The 14,333-nt window shown below is 56.4% G+C and overlaps 1 long non-coding RNA gene across 4 annotated transcripts; it reads left to right on the top strand.

Moving 5' to 3' along the window:
• Nucleotides 1-4,112: 4,112 nt before the first annotated feature.
• Nucleotides 4,113-12,300, top strand: LOC104851144. Of its 4 annotated transcripts, none has more exons than XR_004514569.1 (4): nt 4,113-4,449; nt 9,561-9,644; nt 10,138-10,300; nt 12,169-12,300. It is a non-coding gene; the product is annotated as an uncharacterized LOC104851144 (long non-coding RNA). The 4 variants fall into 4 exon arrangements; XR_004514570.1 differs by having other exon boundaries at nt 10,138-10,388; XR_004514568.1 differs by having other exon boundaries at nt 10,138-10,566.
• The last annotated feature ends 2,033 nt before the right edge of the window (nt 12,301-14,333 follow it).

The raw sequence follows: 14,333 nt of genomic DNA, 5'->3' as shown, positions 1-14,333 counted from the left end.
GCCCTGGGGCCCAGCCGAGGACTCGGCGCATCCCGAAGGAGCGGCATGGCACCCCCAGCTCTGACCCACCTGCTGCCCTGCTCCAGAGGGTGACGGGCAGAGGCGAGAGGGAGCCTGGGAAGCCATATCCATCCCAGCTGCCGCCTCAGGAGGCCCTCTCCGCCTCTGTCCCGGCCTCTGCGACTCCCTGGCTGTGCCGGGCCACAGCGGTCCTGAACCCATCAAAGATGGGGCTGGTGGGAAGGACCTGAAGAGGCTGAAGGCTGCCAGGGTGAAGATGAGGGGACCTCTCGTCCTGGGCTCCCAGAGGCCAGGCACCCAGGCCGTCGTCTGCCATCACCCCAGCCTTCCCACCCCACCGTCCTGGACGGGCTGCCTGAGGGGCAGCTCTCCCTCGAGCGGGGCTGCTGTGGCTGTCGGCCGTCCCCAGGAGCTGGTCCCTCCCTGGGCCCCTCGACAGGGGGAGGCCTCCCCGGCCCAGGGAGCGGCTCTGCACTTCTCAGAAGAGGCCCTGCCGCCCTCCCCAGGCTGCGCATTGCACTGCCCGAGGGCCCCAGCCTTCACACAGCCCCTCAAGGCGGCGTTCTGTCGGGAAGACAGCGCCAGGCAGGCCTAGCCCGGAGGACACAGCAGAGCCCAGGCATCCAACAGACAGGTCAGGAGCTCATCCAATCTGTGGGACAAGCAGGGTGGCAGACAAGGTCAGCAGGGCAGGAAGGAGTCACACCTTCCACCTCCTGGGCTCAGAGTGCGACTCCTCAGCCTCTGACAAGCAGCCCCTTATCGGGACGGGACAGGGGCGGGGACCTCACACCAGCCCAGGGAGGTCTCAGTGCCCCCCAAACCTGTCAGTCATCATCGGTTTGGGGGGAAGGAAACGAGCACTCGGGTGCGTGTAGTTCCCCGAAGAACTACAAGCTGCCCTGTGCCCCAAGTGCCCACCGACCAGCGTGTCGCCAGCACAGAGCCTCAGTCAGTCCCAGCCGGCTGCTCCTGCCTGCCCCCCAGGACCCCACCCCCTGCCCGCATGATGCCTCTCCAGCTGCCAGGCCCCTGGTCCACCATTTCCTCCTCCTCGCTGCCTCTTCCGGCCCCACCCCGACAGCTTGTGGGTACCCACCGACCACAGATCCGCACAGCAGGGCACCTCACGCCACCCCTCGCTTACCTGGCCCACCTGGCATCTCACCTGTGCCCCTCATTCTGCACCCGAGGCTGCCAGGAGGCCCAGCTGCAGGACCAGGCGCCCTAGGACCGACTTCTGTCACTCCTCCCCAGCCCAGCTCCGCAAGTCTTTCCTGACAGACCGTGCTGATTAACTATTCATCCTGCCCATTTCTTATTAATCAAAACTCTGCCTAATTGGCCGCCGAGCCCGTGAGTTGCATGCGGGAGTCGCGCTGCTGGGCTGCTTCTCCGTGCAGCCCCAGCCCGCAGTGGGCAGTGGCTCCTCAGACGCTGGCTGGGGAGCTGCCTGCCCAGAGGACACGGTCTGGAGACCAGGAACTCACCAGGTGAGCTTCCAGGCCCCCTGGCTTCGGAAGGAGAAAATAGGAATTCTGAGGGGGGCAGGCTGGAATCAGGAAGTGTCCAGCAGACGAGCGTCAAGGACAGACAGAGGTCTGTGGCTGGCAGGGACGGGCCAGCGGGCAGATCTGGTTCACACCAGAATAGCAGCTGGAGGGGACCCCACGGGGACCCAAGTGCCAAGGCCTGCCTGGGTCCCGGTCATCTCAACACAGAACTACAGAACTACAGAAAATACGTGTTTTCTTACAAAAAGAAAAACTGATGGGCAAAGAAGCCACCCATGAACACACAGCGCTTAAGATGCAAGGTGCCTTGCTGGGTACAGAGCGAAGAGCGAAATTAATGCAAGTCCTGTTCTGCCCCGGCTTAGACCCGAGGACCTGGGGGATGAGGAAGCAGAGGCTGAAGGCAAAAAACAGAAGCTGTCAAGGCTGAGAGAAGACCGGAATGCAGGGGCCCTGGGCGGGGACAGCTCCGTCTCTGCCCCACAACTGTGCGAGGAAACTGTGCAGCTGTCCGGAGAGGGGGCAGGCGCAGCACCACGAAGACCCAGGGCCACAGGAGAACCAGGAGAGGCCAGCGTGCCCTGCAGGAAACAAAATGCACAGGCTACGGGTGTGAGCGACACCTGGGGGGCACGCAGTTGTCACGTGGGAGCGGCGCCTTGGGCCTGAGAGCCAAAGCGCCGAAGCAAAGCTTATTTTTGTTGCAGAGTGCAAGCAGTGTTTCCTTGAAGTTCACACAGGTTTTTCTTCCCGATTCTGCCTTGCAGGTTTTGTAAGCAAGAAGACAGCTGATGTGAACGTGTTGGTGTCTATTCTAAACGTGCGGCACATTAATAATGGAATGTCGTGTGTCCTCGTTAACTACACACTGTAATACAATGAGATCCTCCTGACAAAGCAGCAAGGCCAGCGAGACGTCCAGGATGCCCTGCAAAGAGGCCAGGGAAGCAAAACACAGTGCTGTTGGTGTAAGATCTGCGCATGTGTGGAATGTGTGCAGATCGCCTTAGGTGTGAAAACCGAAGTAAAGATTTTTTTGTGTGTGTGGAGTGCCACCGGTATTTTCAGTGTAGTTCACATAGGGATTTATTTCTGTTGTTCTTTTGTATACTTTGTATACCCCAAAACGATCCATGTTGAAAATTTTAATTTTTTATAAACACTGAATAAATATTAAAAAGTCAATAATTTATTTTTGTGATTTTTTTTTTGTACCAAGGATCAAACTTGGATCCTTGTGCTTGCAAGGCAGGAGGAACCACTGAGCTAAATCCCCGGCGTGATTTTTTTCTATTAAGCACTCACTGCCTAATAAGACTCGCCAAACTACAATTGTTAATTCATCCAGGCATATGTTGTTCTGGAGACTAACCGTGGGCGTGGCCCTTTCTGACAAAGCCAGTGTCACAGGTAGATAAGGCAGGAAAGGTATCTGCTTGGCACACTGCTGAGCTACGGGCCGCAGCCCCTTCCCTTAGTGGGAGTGTGTAACTCAGAAACCAAGAGGACGTGAGGCCGTATTTGACTAGGGCTGCACAGCACTGCTGAGTTCGGGGGAGCCCAGGCGCTGTGACAGCCAGCACAGGGACAGGTCTCCCTCGTCCTCTGGCCCAGGGCGTCCTGGCCCCAGGTGACCAGGATGGACAGGCACAGAGGCCGGAAGGGGGCGCCCAGCTCAGTCTGTGCTTGCTAACAGGGTACTGGGCCCTCAGGCCTGGCCCAGGTCTCCTGCTCCCGCCTCCCTCCTGGCCTCCTCCGCCTTTTCAGGCCACTGCTTTGGGCGAGCTGGCTTCCTGTTAGAACAAAGCGCCCTGCACCTAGAATCCCGGATATTCAGGAGGCTGACCAGGAGGCTGGAGCTCCCACCCCGCACTGCCGCCCCCAGGGCATCATCAAACCGCCCAGCCCCCAGAAGTCCAGAGAGAAATGGGAACAGAAGGGAAGTTAAAGGGGGAGCTGGTTTTGCCCATATAAGAAGCACCTGTGGGCCCCGCCCGGAGCCGCACGTGGGGAGGTGGGGCGCGTCTGCCAGCTGCGGGCGATCCTCGCCTCTCACAGAGGCTGCCTGGGTCTAAACCGGCTACCAGGCATGCAGCATTTAGAGGAAAGTAAACTTCAAGGAAAATCAGTTAGTGTGCGTCTTTAAACTTCGGGGCACGGCCCTGAGTGCAGGGAGGGCTGTGTGCACACTGCGGGGGCGCTCCTCCCCTGGTCTGGGGATCAGGCTCATGTCTGGCTGAGTCAGGAGCGCTGCGCCCATCGCTCCTGAGAAAACTCCAAGGCCTACTAGGGCTGGAATAATCCACCCCCTGGGATGTGTAGAGATCTGACCTTAGACAGATAAACTGTTCCTCTCAAAAACCTCTAAAGTCCTGACTCCGTTAGCCTCAGCCCCTAAAGCATACAATCCAAAAACTAACATGTGGCCAATAACAATGTGCCAAGCATCCTGACTCCACCCTGGCTCCACCCCCACCTTACCCTATCCAATAGCGACCCAGTAGTGCCACCCTGGCTCCACCCCCGCCCTGCCCTATATAAGCCTGTGAATTTGCTGAGCAAAGCGGAAGTGATCCAGAAATCTCCTCCGTGTCTGCGTGTTGATTTTGTACCTTGCACTCCCAGTCCAGGCCCCCCAACCCTGTTTCTCGAGGGGGCCCGCGGACAAAAACAGCAAAAACCACGGTCAGAGTCTCACTGTGTCGCCCAGGCTGCCCTTGCGCTCACCACAGTGCTCCTGCCTCAGCCTCCCAAGCACTGGGACCACACACCTGAACCACCGCACCCAGCTCGCACACAGTGGCTTGGACATGAATATCTCCAGACACCGCTGGCTAAAGGCTTCATCCCCTCTTGGCTGTAGAGGACCCTGAGACCCCAGTGCCTCCCTTCCCTCCTGCGTCCTGGCCACGAGGTGAGTGACTTCCTGTCCCACATCTGTCATCACCAGAGAGGTGTGACAGCAGCGGGTCCACCTTGGCATGGGCTGTGAGCCCAAACAGCATGGCAGCGTACGCCTGTGATCCTAGCAGCAGGACCCTGAGGCAGCAGGATCTCGAGTTCAGAGCCAGCCCAGGCCACATAGCAAGACAAAAACAGACAATAGACAGACAGACAGGAAACAAAACAAGAGACCAAGAGATGCAGGTCTCCCGCCCCTGCCACACTGCTATCTCATGCGTGGTCCCCCTCAGAGGAAAGGGATCCAGGCAGAGGACACGGGATCTTGAGGGGAAACAACACAAGCAGCTCTCCACGACAGAAGAAAAAAAAAAAGCAAAGCAAACAGGAAGCAGTTGAGGTCAATGGAATGCGTCACTTGTGTTTGGTGATCCTCCTGCCTCAGCCTCCTGAGTGCTGGGATCACAGGTGTGCTACTCCATGCCTGGCTGTGTTCAGGACAGGGAGGACAGGGGAGACGCTGAAGCCCTGGGCTGGCAGTGGGGGCCCTGGGGAGAGGGACCCACCCTGCCAGGGCTTCAGGAAGGCCCTCTGTGCCCCACTGTAAGTCCAGCAGGGCCTGGGTCCAGCCCATCCGGGACCGCCCAGGGGCCGCCCTGAGCCCGTCCTTACTCTCAGCCCCATGAGAGGTCCTAGGCCTCGGGCTGGCCCTGGGTGTGGGGTCCCGTGCCCCCGGGCCCAGACAGGGCAAGCAGGAGAGGCCCGCAGGTGACTGCCCCAGCCTCTGCCTGCCAGCTGGGGACGGGTGCTGACTCAGAAACCTCAAAGTTCCTGGTGGACAGGCTCTTAAAGACCGTACCACGCTCTGTGGGCCGCAAACCACAGGCAACTCGTGAGCACTCGGACCAGGAGCTGGGGCCGAGAAGAACGCTGTGCCCTTGGTATCTTCATTCTCCTTTCCAGCTCTGGGATGGAACCCAGGACCTTCGCACTGAGTTGTCCCCAGCCCTTTTAATTTTTTTTATTTTGAGGCAGACCTTACTCAATTCCTAAACTGCACAGGCTGGACTTGAACTTGGGATGCTCCTGCCTCAGCCTCCCAGAGAGCTGGGATGACAGGCGCCCACCTCACCCACTGCCCTCCAGACCTTACAGCATACAGACTCAGCCCTCACTCCCTGGAGACACAATTCCTCGGGGCTTGGGGATGCTGCAGGTTCTCTCCTAGGACTGCCCTCTGAGAGAACCCCAGGCATTCGCAGTGGCCGCTGTGGGCCCGGCCTGGCACTGAGCTGTGTGTGCAGCAGGTGGTCAGCGCCAGACTCACTGGGCTGCAGACACAGGAGGAAAAGACCCCACTGGGGTGCTTCTCTGGTCCTCATTCCTGAACAGCACAGTAGAGCAGCTGTCTACACCGCTTCCCTAGGGATTTAAGGAATCTGGCAACCATTTCAGCCCTACGAGAAGCTGGGCGTGGTGGCACACGCCGGTCATCCCAGCACTCGGGAGGCTGAGGCAGGAGGATCGCTGTGAGCTGAGGCCACCCTGGCTACATAGTGAGACGTTGTCTCAAAAAAGCAGATGGTGGCTGGAGGCCCAGGGCGATCCTCCACCTCCCCAGCAGGAGAAGAGGGCCTTCTGACTGGAATGGGTCGCAGCCTGTCTCCCAGTACCAATGTCACCCCTCCGGGAAGCCCTCCTGGACGTCCCTTTCCCACACGTACGTCCACCCGCTGTCCTCTCGGTCTCAGGACAGCCCTCTTACGTGACCCCGGGAGACTGATCGCTGTGATTAGACAGAGGGGAAACAACTCATGGAGGCTGACGAACAAACCCAAAGTGGGACTGATCCCTTCACACGGAGACCTGAAGCCACCCAGCAGACGGGACAGGCAGGCTGCCCGGGCCGTGCACGCGAGGGACGGGCGTGGAGCCGCCTGTGATCCCAGCACACTGGAGGCTGAGGCAGGAGGATCACCAAGGCCCGTGCGTGTCTCCGCCCCACAGCCTGGATGGGGCTCTTCCCTCTGCAGCCCATGGGCAATGCCGGGAAAAGACAGGGCTGTGCTGGTCAGGGTGTGGGCTGGCAGGCAGTCGATACTTGTTAGCAGTAACCAATAATTCACTCGCAGGTAAACTCTGAAGCCCGGAGACAGGAGTCGAGGAAGATCGGCCAGGAGCGGGGGACTACGCTCAGAATCACACCCGCCTCCCCGCTCCTCAGGGTGGTTTCTGTGTTAACAGAACAGTTGTTGGTGGTAGTGGGATGCGGGTGATACTTTCTGATTGATTGGTTTCTTGAGACAGGGTCTCATTATGTGGCCCAGGCTGGCCTCAAACTCTTGGTGATCTTCCTGCCTCAGCCTCCCCAGTGCCGGGATGAGAGGTGTGCACCACCATGCCTGGCTCAAACTAGCTTTTTGTTCTTTAGTTAAAATAAGAAGTTGGAGAAAAGTTTGTTTCAAAATTCAGGGCACACGCCTGTCATCTTAGTCTGGGAGGCTTAAGCAGGAGGATCACAAGTTCAAATCCAACCCAGGATGTAGAGGCTTTGTGAGACCTTTATCTCTCAAAATGAAAAATAAAAAGAGGACTGGGCACGTGGCTCAGTGCCCAAGCCCCGGGTTCTATCCCAAGCACCGCAAAATAAAAGCCACGTAGATACCCACCAGTGAAAGAATAAAAAGCACTGTGGGAAGGGGCAGGGTGAGGAGCAGGATGGATGGTCCCTGAGGGAGGCCTCGGCAGGTCCTAGACGAGCCCGTGCCTCCCTTCCACCCTGAGGACCCCTTGTCGCCCATCCGAACCACAAACACCAAGGAAAGGAGCCAGTGCAGCCAGGACAGCACAGCACAAAGCCCCAGCCCCCCCGGGGACGGAGCAATCCCGGCTCAGTCTCTTCACTGCTGGAAGACAATGCCAGCACCCGCAAGTTAAGAGGGAAGAGGTTTATCTTGGCCCACGGCTGTCGAGGTTTCTGTCCATAGTCAGGGGGCACAGAGGGGCCAGGCAGAGGAAGCTGCCTGTGGCGGGGCCGGCAGGAGGCAGAGAGAGCAGGAAGGAGCCGGAGGGAGTTGCACCCTTCCGGGCCACGCTCCGGGACCGGCCCTTCCAGCCAGGCTCCACCACCCAACAGAGCCTCCTCCTAGGAGCTCAAGAGACATCCTCTGGGGAGAATGGTGCCCCAGACCCAACCCCTTTCCAAAAGCCCGCCTCTGAACACCTGAGACTGGGGGAAACTTTAAATCTGAACCGTCACATCCTACTCCTGGCCTCCCAGAAGCTCTTGTCCCTTTCATTATGTAAAATACATTTGGCCCATATCAGCATCCCCAAAGATGGCATTCCCAGCACTGCTCAAAGTCCAAGTCCAAAGCCTCCTCTTGGGCTCACTGCGAACTCTTATCTGTGAACTTCTGTAGAAAGAAAAGAAAGAAAAACTGCCAGTATACAATGGGCACAGGTTAAACATTCCCATTCCGAAAGGAGGAGCAGAGGGATAGAAGGGAATCGGACCGCAGGAGACCAGAAAACTGCAGAGCGAACATTAAATCCCGGAGCTCCTTGTGCAGACTGGGGCAGGTCATCGGGACCTCTGAAGGGCTTGGGCTGTGCCACCCTACAGCAGCCCTGGCTATGCCCAGGGTCTCTCTCTTGGGCTGGCTCCACTCTGCCTGCCGAGTCCTTATCTTAAATTCTGTACTCCGGGCCCTCCGGTTTCCTGGGGTCTCCACTGCACCTTTGGTTTCACTCACAGCCTCATACTATGCCCTCCCCAGGCCATCCTTCGAAATCTTGGCAGAAGCCTCCATGACCCACCACTCTTGCATTTTACATGCCTGTAAAACCAGTGCCCCCATGGATGGTACCGTGATAGTTGCCTGCCAGGTGCAGCAGCATCCTGGCCCCCTTGGAACATGTCTACAGTGGCCTCTGAGTGCCTGAATGGATGAACTCAGGAAAGACAGGAGGCCCTGAGTGAGCCACCTCTGCTCAATGCAAGCTCTTTCAGAGAAAGTTAAGCTTTCCACCCTTTAACTTCTGATGGGTGGGGTCTGGCCAATTCCTGAGGTACCCTCAAAGAATCCTTCCTGTTGACCAGTGCAAAGAACATGGCTTCTTTTTATGGCACTAATCTTTTCAGCAACTACACTATCCTTAGCCCCAACTTTACAGGTGCTTCCTTTGTGTCTGAGCTGCACACTTTCTGGCTCTGCTTTTTACTCCCAATTCCTATTATAATTTTAGCTGAAAGGAGCAAGGAGAACCCATGCCACTTCCTGAATGTTGGGCTCCCTGGAAATTTCCTCCACCAGATTGATTAGCCCACCACCTTTAATTCAACATCACACAAAGTCTTAGGACAAGGTCAAAATGTAGAGAAGTTCTTTACCAGAATGCAACATAGGTGAGCCTTGGCCCAGTTTCCAACAGAGTCCTCCTTCCCTTCTGAAACCTCATGAAGCTGGCCTTTAATGTCCACATTTCTAACAGCACTCTGGTCTTCTAAGCTCTAATTAGCATTGCCCTCTCAGCTCTGCACGCAGCCTTCTAAGCTTTCTCTAACCCGATTCTCCAAAACATTTCCAAACTCTTCTCATAAACCAGTTCCAAAGGCTTCTGAACCATGGTTGGATTCAGGCACAGCATCGACCCCACTCCTGGTACCAATTTTCTATACTAGTCAGCTTTATCAACACTGGAACAAAATACCTGACAGGCACAGCTTAAAGGAGAAGAAGCTTATTTTGGCTGATGGTTTCAGAGGGTTCAGTCCACGGTAGGTCAGCTCCAAGAAAAAACAGCTGAGGGAAAGTCTGCTCGAGCCACGAATACTCTGTCCGAGGGTAACTCCTAGCAACCCATCTCCTAGCTACAGGACAACTATACTGCCTCCGAGACCCAATCATCTTCCAAAAGCCCCAACTCTGAACACAAGAGCCTGCTGGGGGTCATTCTGTCTCTGAAACATAGCGCTCTGTTATCAATGGATTAATCCATCGAAGAGTCGTGGCTGAATGTACTACTAGGAGGTGAAGTCTTACTGGAAGAGGCAGGTCCTGGGGTGTGATCTGAAAGGGAATTTTTGTCCCTGACTTGACACTTCTCTCTCTACCTTCCCAGCTACCTTGACATCAGCAACTTTTTGTCTACCAGGCCCCTCTGCTGTCCTGTTTCTACCTTGAGCCAGCCAATCACGGTTTTAAGGTGAGCCAAAATAAACCTCTCCTCCTGTAAGTTTCAGGTGTCAAATACTTCTCAGTGATGAGTGAAGTGACTAAGAGAAGTGCCCCACCCTGTGCCCGTCACCCTTCCAAAGCCCCACCTCTGAATATGGGAGGCTTGGGGGGCATTTGAGAGCCAGGTCACAGAAATAATAAACCTTCACTTTAAAATGGATTACAGACCGCTGGCTCTCTCTCCAGAGAGCTGATGCCATTCCTGGAAGAGCTCTGCCTCTGCCTGATTTCTTCCCTAATTTTTCCCTGTTCTGTAAAGGTCATCATCCTTAAATTCACGCTAAAGTCAAATTTTTCAAGGACGAAAAACAACTTTAATCCAAGTCTCTGGGATTTGAAAAGGCAAATTCCCATTCAAAAGAGGCACCCACCACGTGGGACCTAATCGAACAAAGCTCCTTTGGGGCAGCACAGTAAGGTGCGCTAACAATCTCTGAAGTTGGTTCGTTTTGGGTTTTCAGGCGCCAATGGCTTAATCACTTCCCACTTTCGCGGACCGTTCCTTTGGGAGCTGCCGGGGTTGGAGCCCCTCTGTGCGTGTAACGCTGCCTTGCATCTCAAACTCCACTCACATCCTCTCCTCCGCAAGCAGAATCCAGCCCAGGCCACAGCACTCTGTGTCTGGTGAGGACTGAGCCAGGGCCCGTTCTCCCTGGGAAGATGAGGAAGGTCCCAGGCCTGGAGGCGCAGGGCCAGGTTTCTACCCTGTCGGGTGCGTGGTTGCCCTCCCCTCTGGGTGCCTGCTTCTGGGTGTAGCTGGAAGGCGGCTGCCCGCGCCCTTTCTTGGGTCTCCCGGTGGACGGGGCAGACGCTCCTTCCTCCTCCCGATGCCCAGTGGAATCCACCCGCGCCACCTCGCCGGCTGCCCCCAGTTCCTGGCCCCCCAGAGGGTGAGTCCTCGAGCCTGGAGAAGGGAGGACAGTGTGGGTGTCCCAGAGCCTGGGGGCATGGGCTCACTGAATTTAGGGCTTCCAGCTGGCTCCATGCAAGAAGAGGCCACACTGAGGGCGTGACAGGAAGGTCCCAGCTCCCTCCTGCCTCCTCCCTTGACTGTTTCCTGTCCCCCACTCCGTGAGCGGCTCTGTCTGCTCGGCTGTGTGCCACGCCCCACCCTGGAGCACCAAATATGGGCCCAAAGCTCTTGGAGAAGTAGCAGGCATCGTCCCCATCCTCAGAATCGGGTCACGCACACAGCGAAGTTTGGCTTTGAAGTCGCTGAGGTGTCCAGGAAGCTCCGGGGAAACCTCAGAGTCGCTTCCAGTCAGACAAATGCAGATGGCACCACCTGCATCAAGAAGGGTGGGAGGGGGTGGCAGGAGCCGGGCACTGCCGGCTCATGGCCCCAAGGCGGCGCGGACCACGCCGGGCTGGTTACACCGACCAAGGTAAGAACAATCCGTCACTCCGTCAGGATCCCAGGCACACTCGTCACGGTCTCTGGGACCGACGGTCCTAACCCTGCGGCGAGCAGGCCACATCCTACCCTGTGAGAACTTGCATTTGGGTCTGGAGAAAAGAACCCGCAGGGAAACCAGTGCGGTACAGAATTTGTCCAGATTCGCTCCTTCAGGGAAGAGCTCTGAAACCCTCCAGCACGGTTGACTCGTTAGTGGAAAAGTCCTTCAAAATGAGAAAATATAGTTTGTCCCTCTGTTTTCGGAGGGAAGAACTTTAAGAATACTTAAATAGAAGGGGAGGGGAAAGGAAATAAGGAAAAAGAAAAAATGTGAAAAAAGGAAACAAAGTCTTTGTAAATAGGGAAGGGTGAAGGGGCCGAAGGGAGGGCAGGGGAGTGGGGAAAAAACAAGAACAAGACACATCATGTAAAGGTACAAGATCCCAGTGATGACTGTAACTCTATTGTTTGCTTTAAGTGGACCAACAAACTTCATGAAAAATACTTAAATAGTGAAGCTTACTTTGTGCAGTTAAAAATTAAGCTTTCTGCCAGACACAGTGGCACACAGCTATGATCCCAGCCCTTGGGGAGGCTGAGGCAGGAGGATCACGGCAAGTTGGAGGCCAGTCTGTGCTACACAGTAAATCCAAGGCCATCTTGAACTACCTAGTGAGACCTTGTCTCAAAAAATAACTGAACTTTTCTATTTTAACATTGCTGTTATGCCTGACATCAACTTGTGAGGGTCTGTTTTTTTTTAAAGATGTGCTACAGCGATCCATGCATACTACATTTACAGGGGCACAACTCAGCTAAAGCTTAGAAGTGGCCAATGTGACCATCAGTAGATGACTGGATAAAGAAAAATATATTTACACACCATGGAGTACTACTCTGCCGTAAAGAAGGATAAACTGGAGGCATCTGTAGGACACAGGTGCCCCTTGAGACCATAATGCTTAGTGAAATAAATCAGAAGCACGAGCTTAAATATTGAATGTTTTTTTTAATGAGAAACCCAAAGTATAAATACAGCGTGAAATAGCAGATGGATAATAGGGAATAGGGAGATGGATCTTTGTTTCTTTTCCAGTACCAGGGATCAACCTCAGGACCTTGGCTGTCGCGAGCCAGACAAGACTGACCAGGCTTTCATGGGGCCAGCCCTGTGGACAGAGACCGCAGGTGGAGAGGAGCCTGGTGACATCGGAAAGCCACAGTCGGCAGCCCTGGTGCCCCCTGCAGACTCAGGGCCATGAGAAACCCGAGAGTCCCATACACAGTGCGTCCACCGTTTCTTCACTTTACTGCAGTAGAAGGCAGATTGCCTTGGACGCCCTCGCCGTCCTCCCCTCCCACCGCCGGCCGCTTCCTGCTGCAGCTCTGGCGTGCCCTTTCCTGGGGGTCTTCAGCTGCTCTGTCCTGGCTGCCTCCTTGTCCTGAAGGCATTGCAGGTGTTTCCCTCTCGTGGTCCTTCTGACCTGGGGGAGGCGCCGGAAGTGACTAAGGCGGGTGAGGACATCAGCTGCTCTCCCTGTGGATGGCGCTCGGAGGTGGCGGCGGCACTCACTGAGTTTTAATCACGCCTCATAAAGACGCTCAGGAGAGAGGTGGGGGAGCGTTTGGATGGAGGGAGGGTGGTGAGGGGGTTCGCAGCAGTGTGGCTTAACTGTAATAAGTTTCCTGGAATTTACGCTTTGGCCCATGCTCCGATCTCCCCTACCTCTCAGCCCAGCGGCTGGATCTGGGGACCCCCTTCCCGGCCACTGTGTGCTGGCTTGGTAAGTGTGACTCTCGGACACTTCAGGGCGTTCCTGTCGCCCTGCCTCCCCTTCTGCACCCAGGTCCCCTCCCCGAGCTCACAGCCACACACCCAGGCACTGGGGTCCTCAGAGGTGGGAGGGAGGGAGCCGGTCCTACAGAAACGGGGACTTGACCTCAGCGAAGCTACTGAGAGATGTCTTGGCCAAGCCCAGCGCTCTGGAGGCTGAGGCAGGAGGGTCACCCGAGCTCAAGGCTGGCCTGGGCTACAAAGTGAGACCGTCTCGAAAATAAAAACAAAACCAAAAAGTAAAAGATGTCTTGGCCAAAAACCTGGAAAACCCATCACCATGGGAGGTGGGAGACGGGGAAGAGGTAAACAGACAGCGGGCCTGGCTGCACTGTGTGGACCCCTTTGGCTGCACCTGCACCCTGGAAGATCACAGTCTCTTATGCAGGTCTTGCCCTGGGCAAGGAATTCTTCTAGTTTTTAATTGTTAAATTTTAAGTTATTAAGAGGTAATGCATTTACAGGCCTTTTCAAACAGTGCCAAAGGTTAGGCCCTGAGACTGGGTCCGGGGCAGGGGGCGGAGCTCCGCGGCAGAGCCCGGGCCCCAGGGTTCAATCCCAGCCCCAGAAAACACAAATGGGTAAAAGCCTCCCGCCAGGGGCTACTGGCGTGGGCTCCGAACCCCACGCCACCCCCCCAGGCCCTGCTGCGGGCCAGCACCCCCTCCTCCCCGCGCCCACGCCCCGCCCATCCAGCGGCCGCTCTCAGCGTCTGCTCTGGTCAGAGCGGGCGTCCTGTGAGTGGGCGCCGCTCTACGGCCTGCTTCCCCCACGGCCTTAGGCCCCAGAAGCTGTGAAGATTCCACGGCCGCACGTGCTTGCCTAGCCTCACAGCACTGCATATGGAGCACAGGGGCTTTCTGGACTTTCTCTGGGTGTTCTGTTTTGCGGGAGAGGGGTGTGTGTGTGTGTGAACACAGGGTCTTGCTATGTAGTCCAGGTTGGTCTTGAACTCACTATGTAGCCTGAGTTGGCCTCCAACTCCTGGCAACCCTTCTGCCTCAGCCTCTTGAGTGCTGCAGTGACAGGTGTGCGTCACTGCGTCTGACTCTTAGTCCCACGCCCCGCCCACACAGCGGCCGCTCTCAGCGTCTGCTCTGGTCAGAGCGGGCGTCCTGTGAGTGGGCGCCGCTCTACGGCCTGCTTCCCCCACGGCCTTAGGCCCCAGAAGCTGTGAAGATTCCACGGCCGCACGTGCTTGCCTAGCCTCACAGCACTGCATATGGAGCACAGGGGCTTTCTGGACTTTCTCTGGGTGTTCTGTTTTGCGGGACAGCGGCCGCTCTCAGCGTCTGCTCTGGTCAGAGCGGGCGTCCTGTGAGTGGGCGCCGCTCTACGGCCTGCTTCCCCCACGGCCTTAGGCCCCAGAAGCTGTGAAGATTCCACGGCCGCACGTGCTTGCCTAGCCTCACAGCACTGCATATGGA

Source organism: Fukomys damarensis, unplaced genomic scaffold (assembly GCF_012274545.1).
Source record: "Fukomys damarensis isolate Sample0158 unplaced genomic scaffold, DMR_v1.0_HiC HiC_scaffold_27, whole genome shotgun sequence".
Lineage (NCBI taxonomy): Eukaryota > Metazoa > Chordata > Mammalia > Rodentia > Bathyergidae > Fukomys > Fukomys damarensis.
Note: the sequence above shows the minus strand (reverse complement) of the source record. Positions and strands in the feature narration are given on the sequence as shown.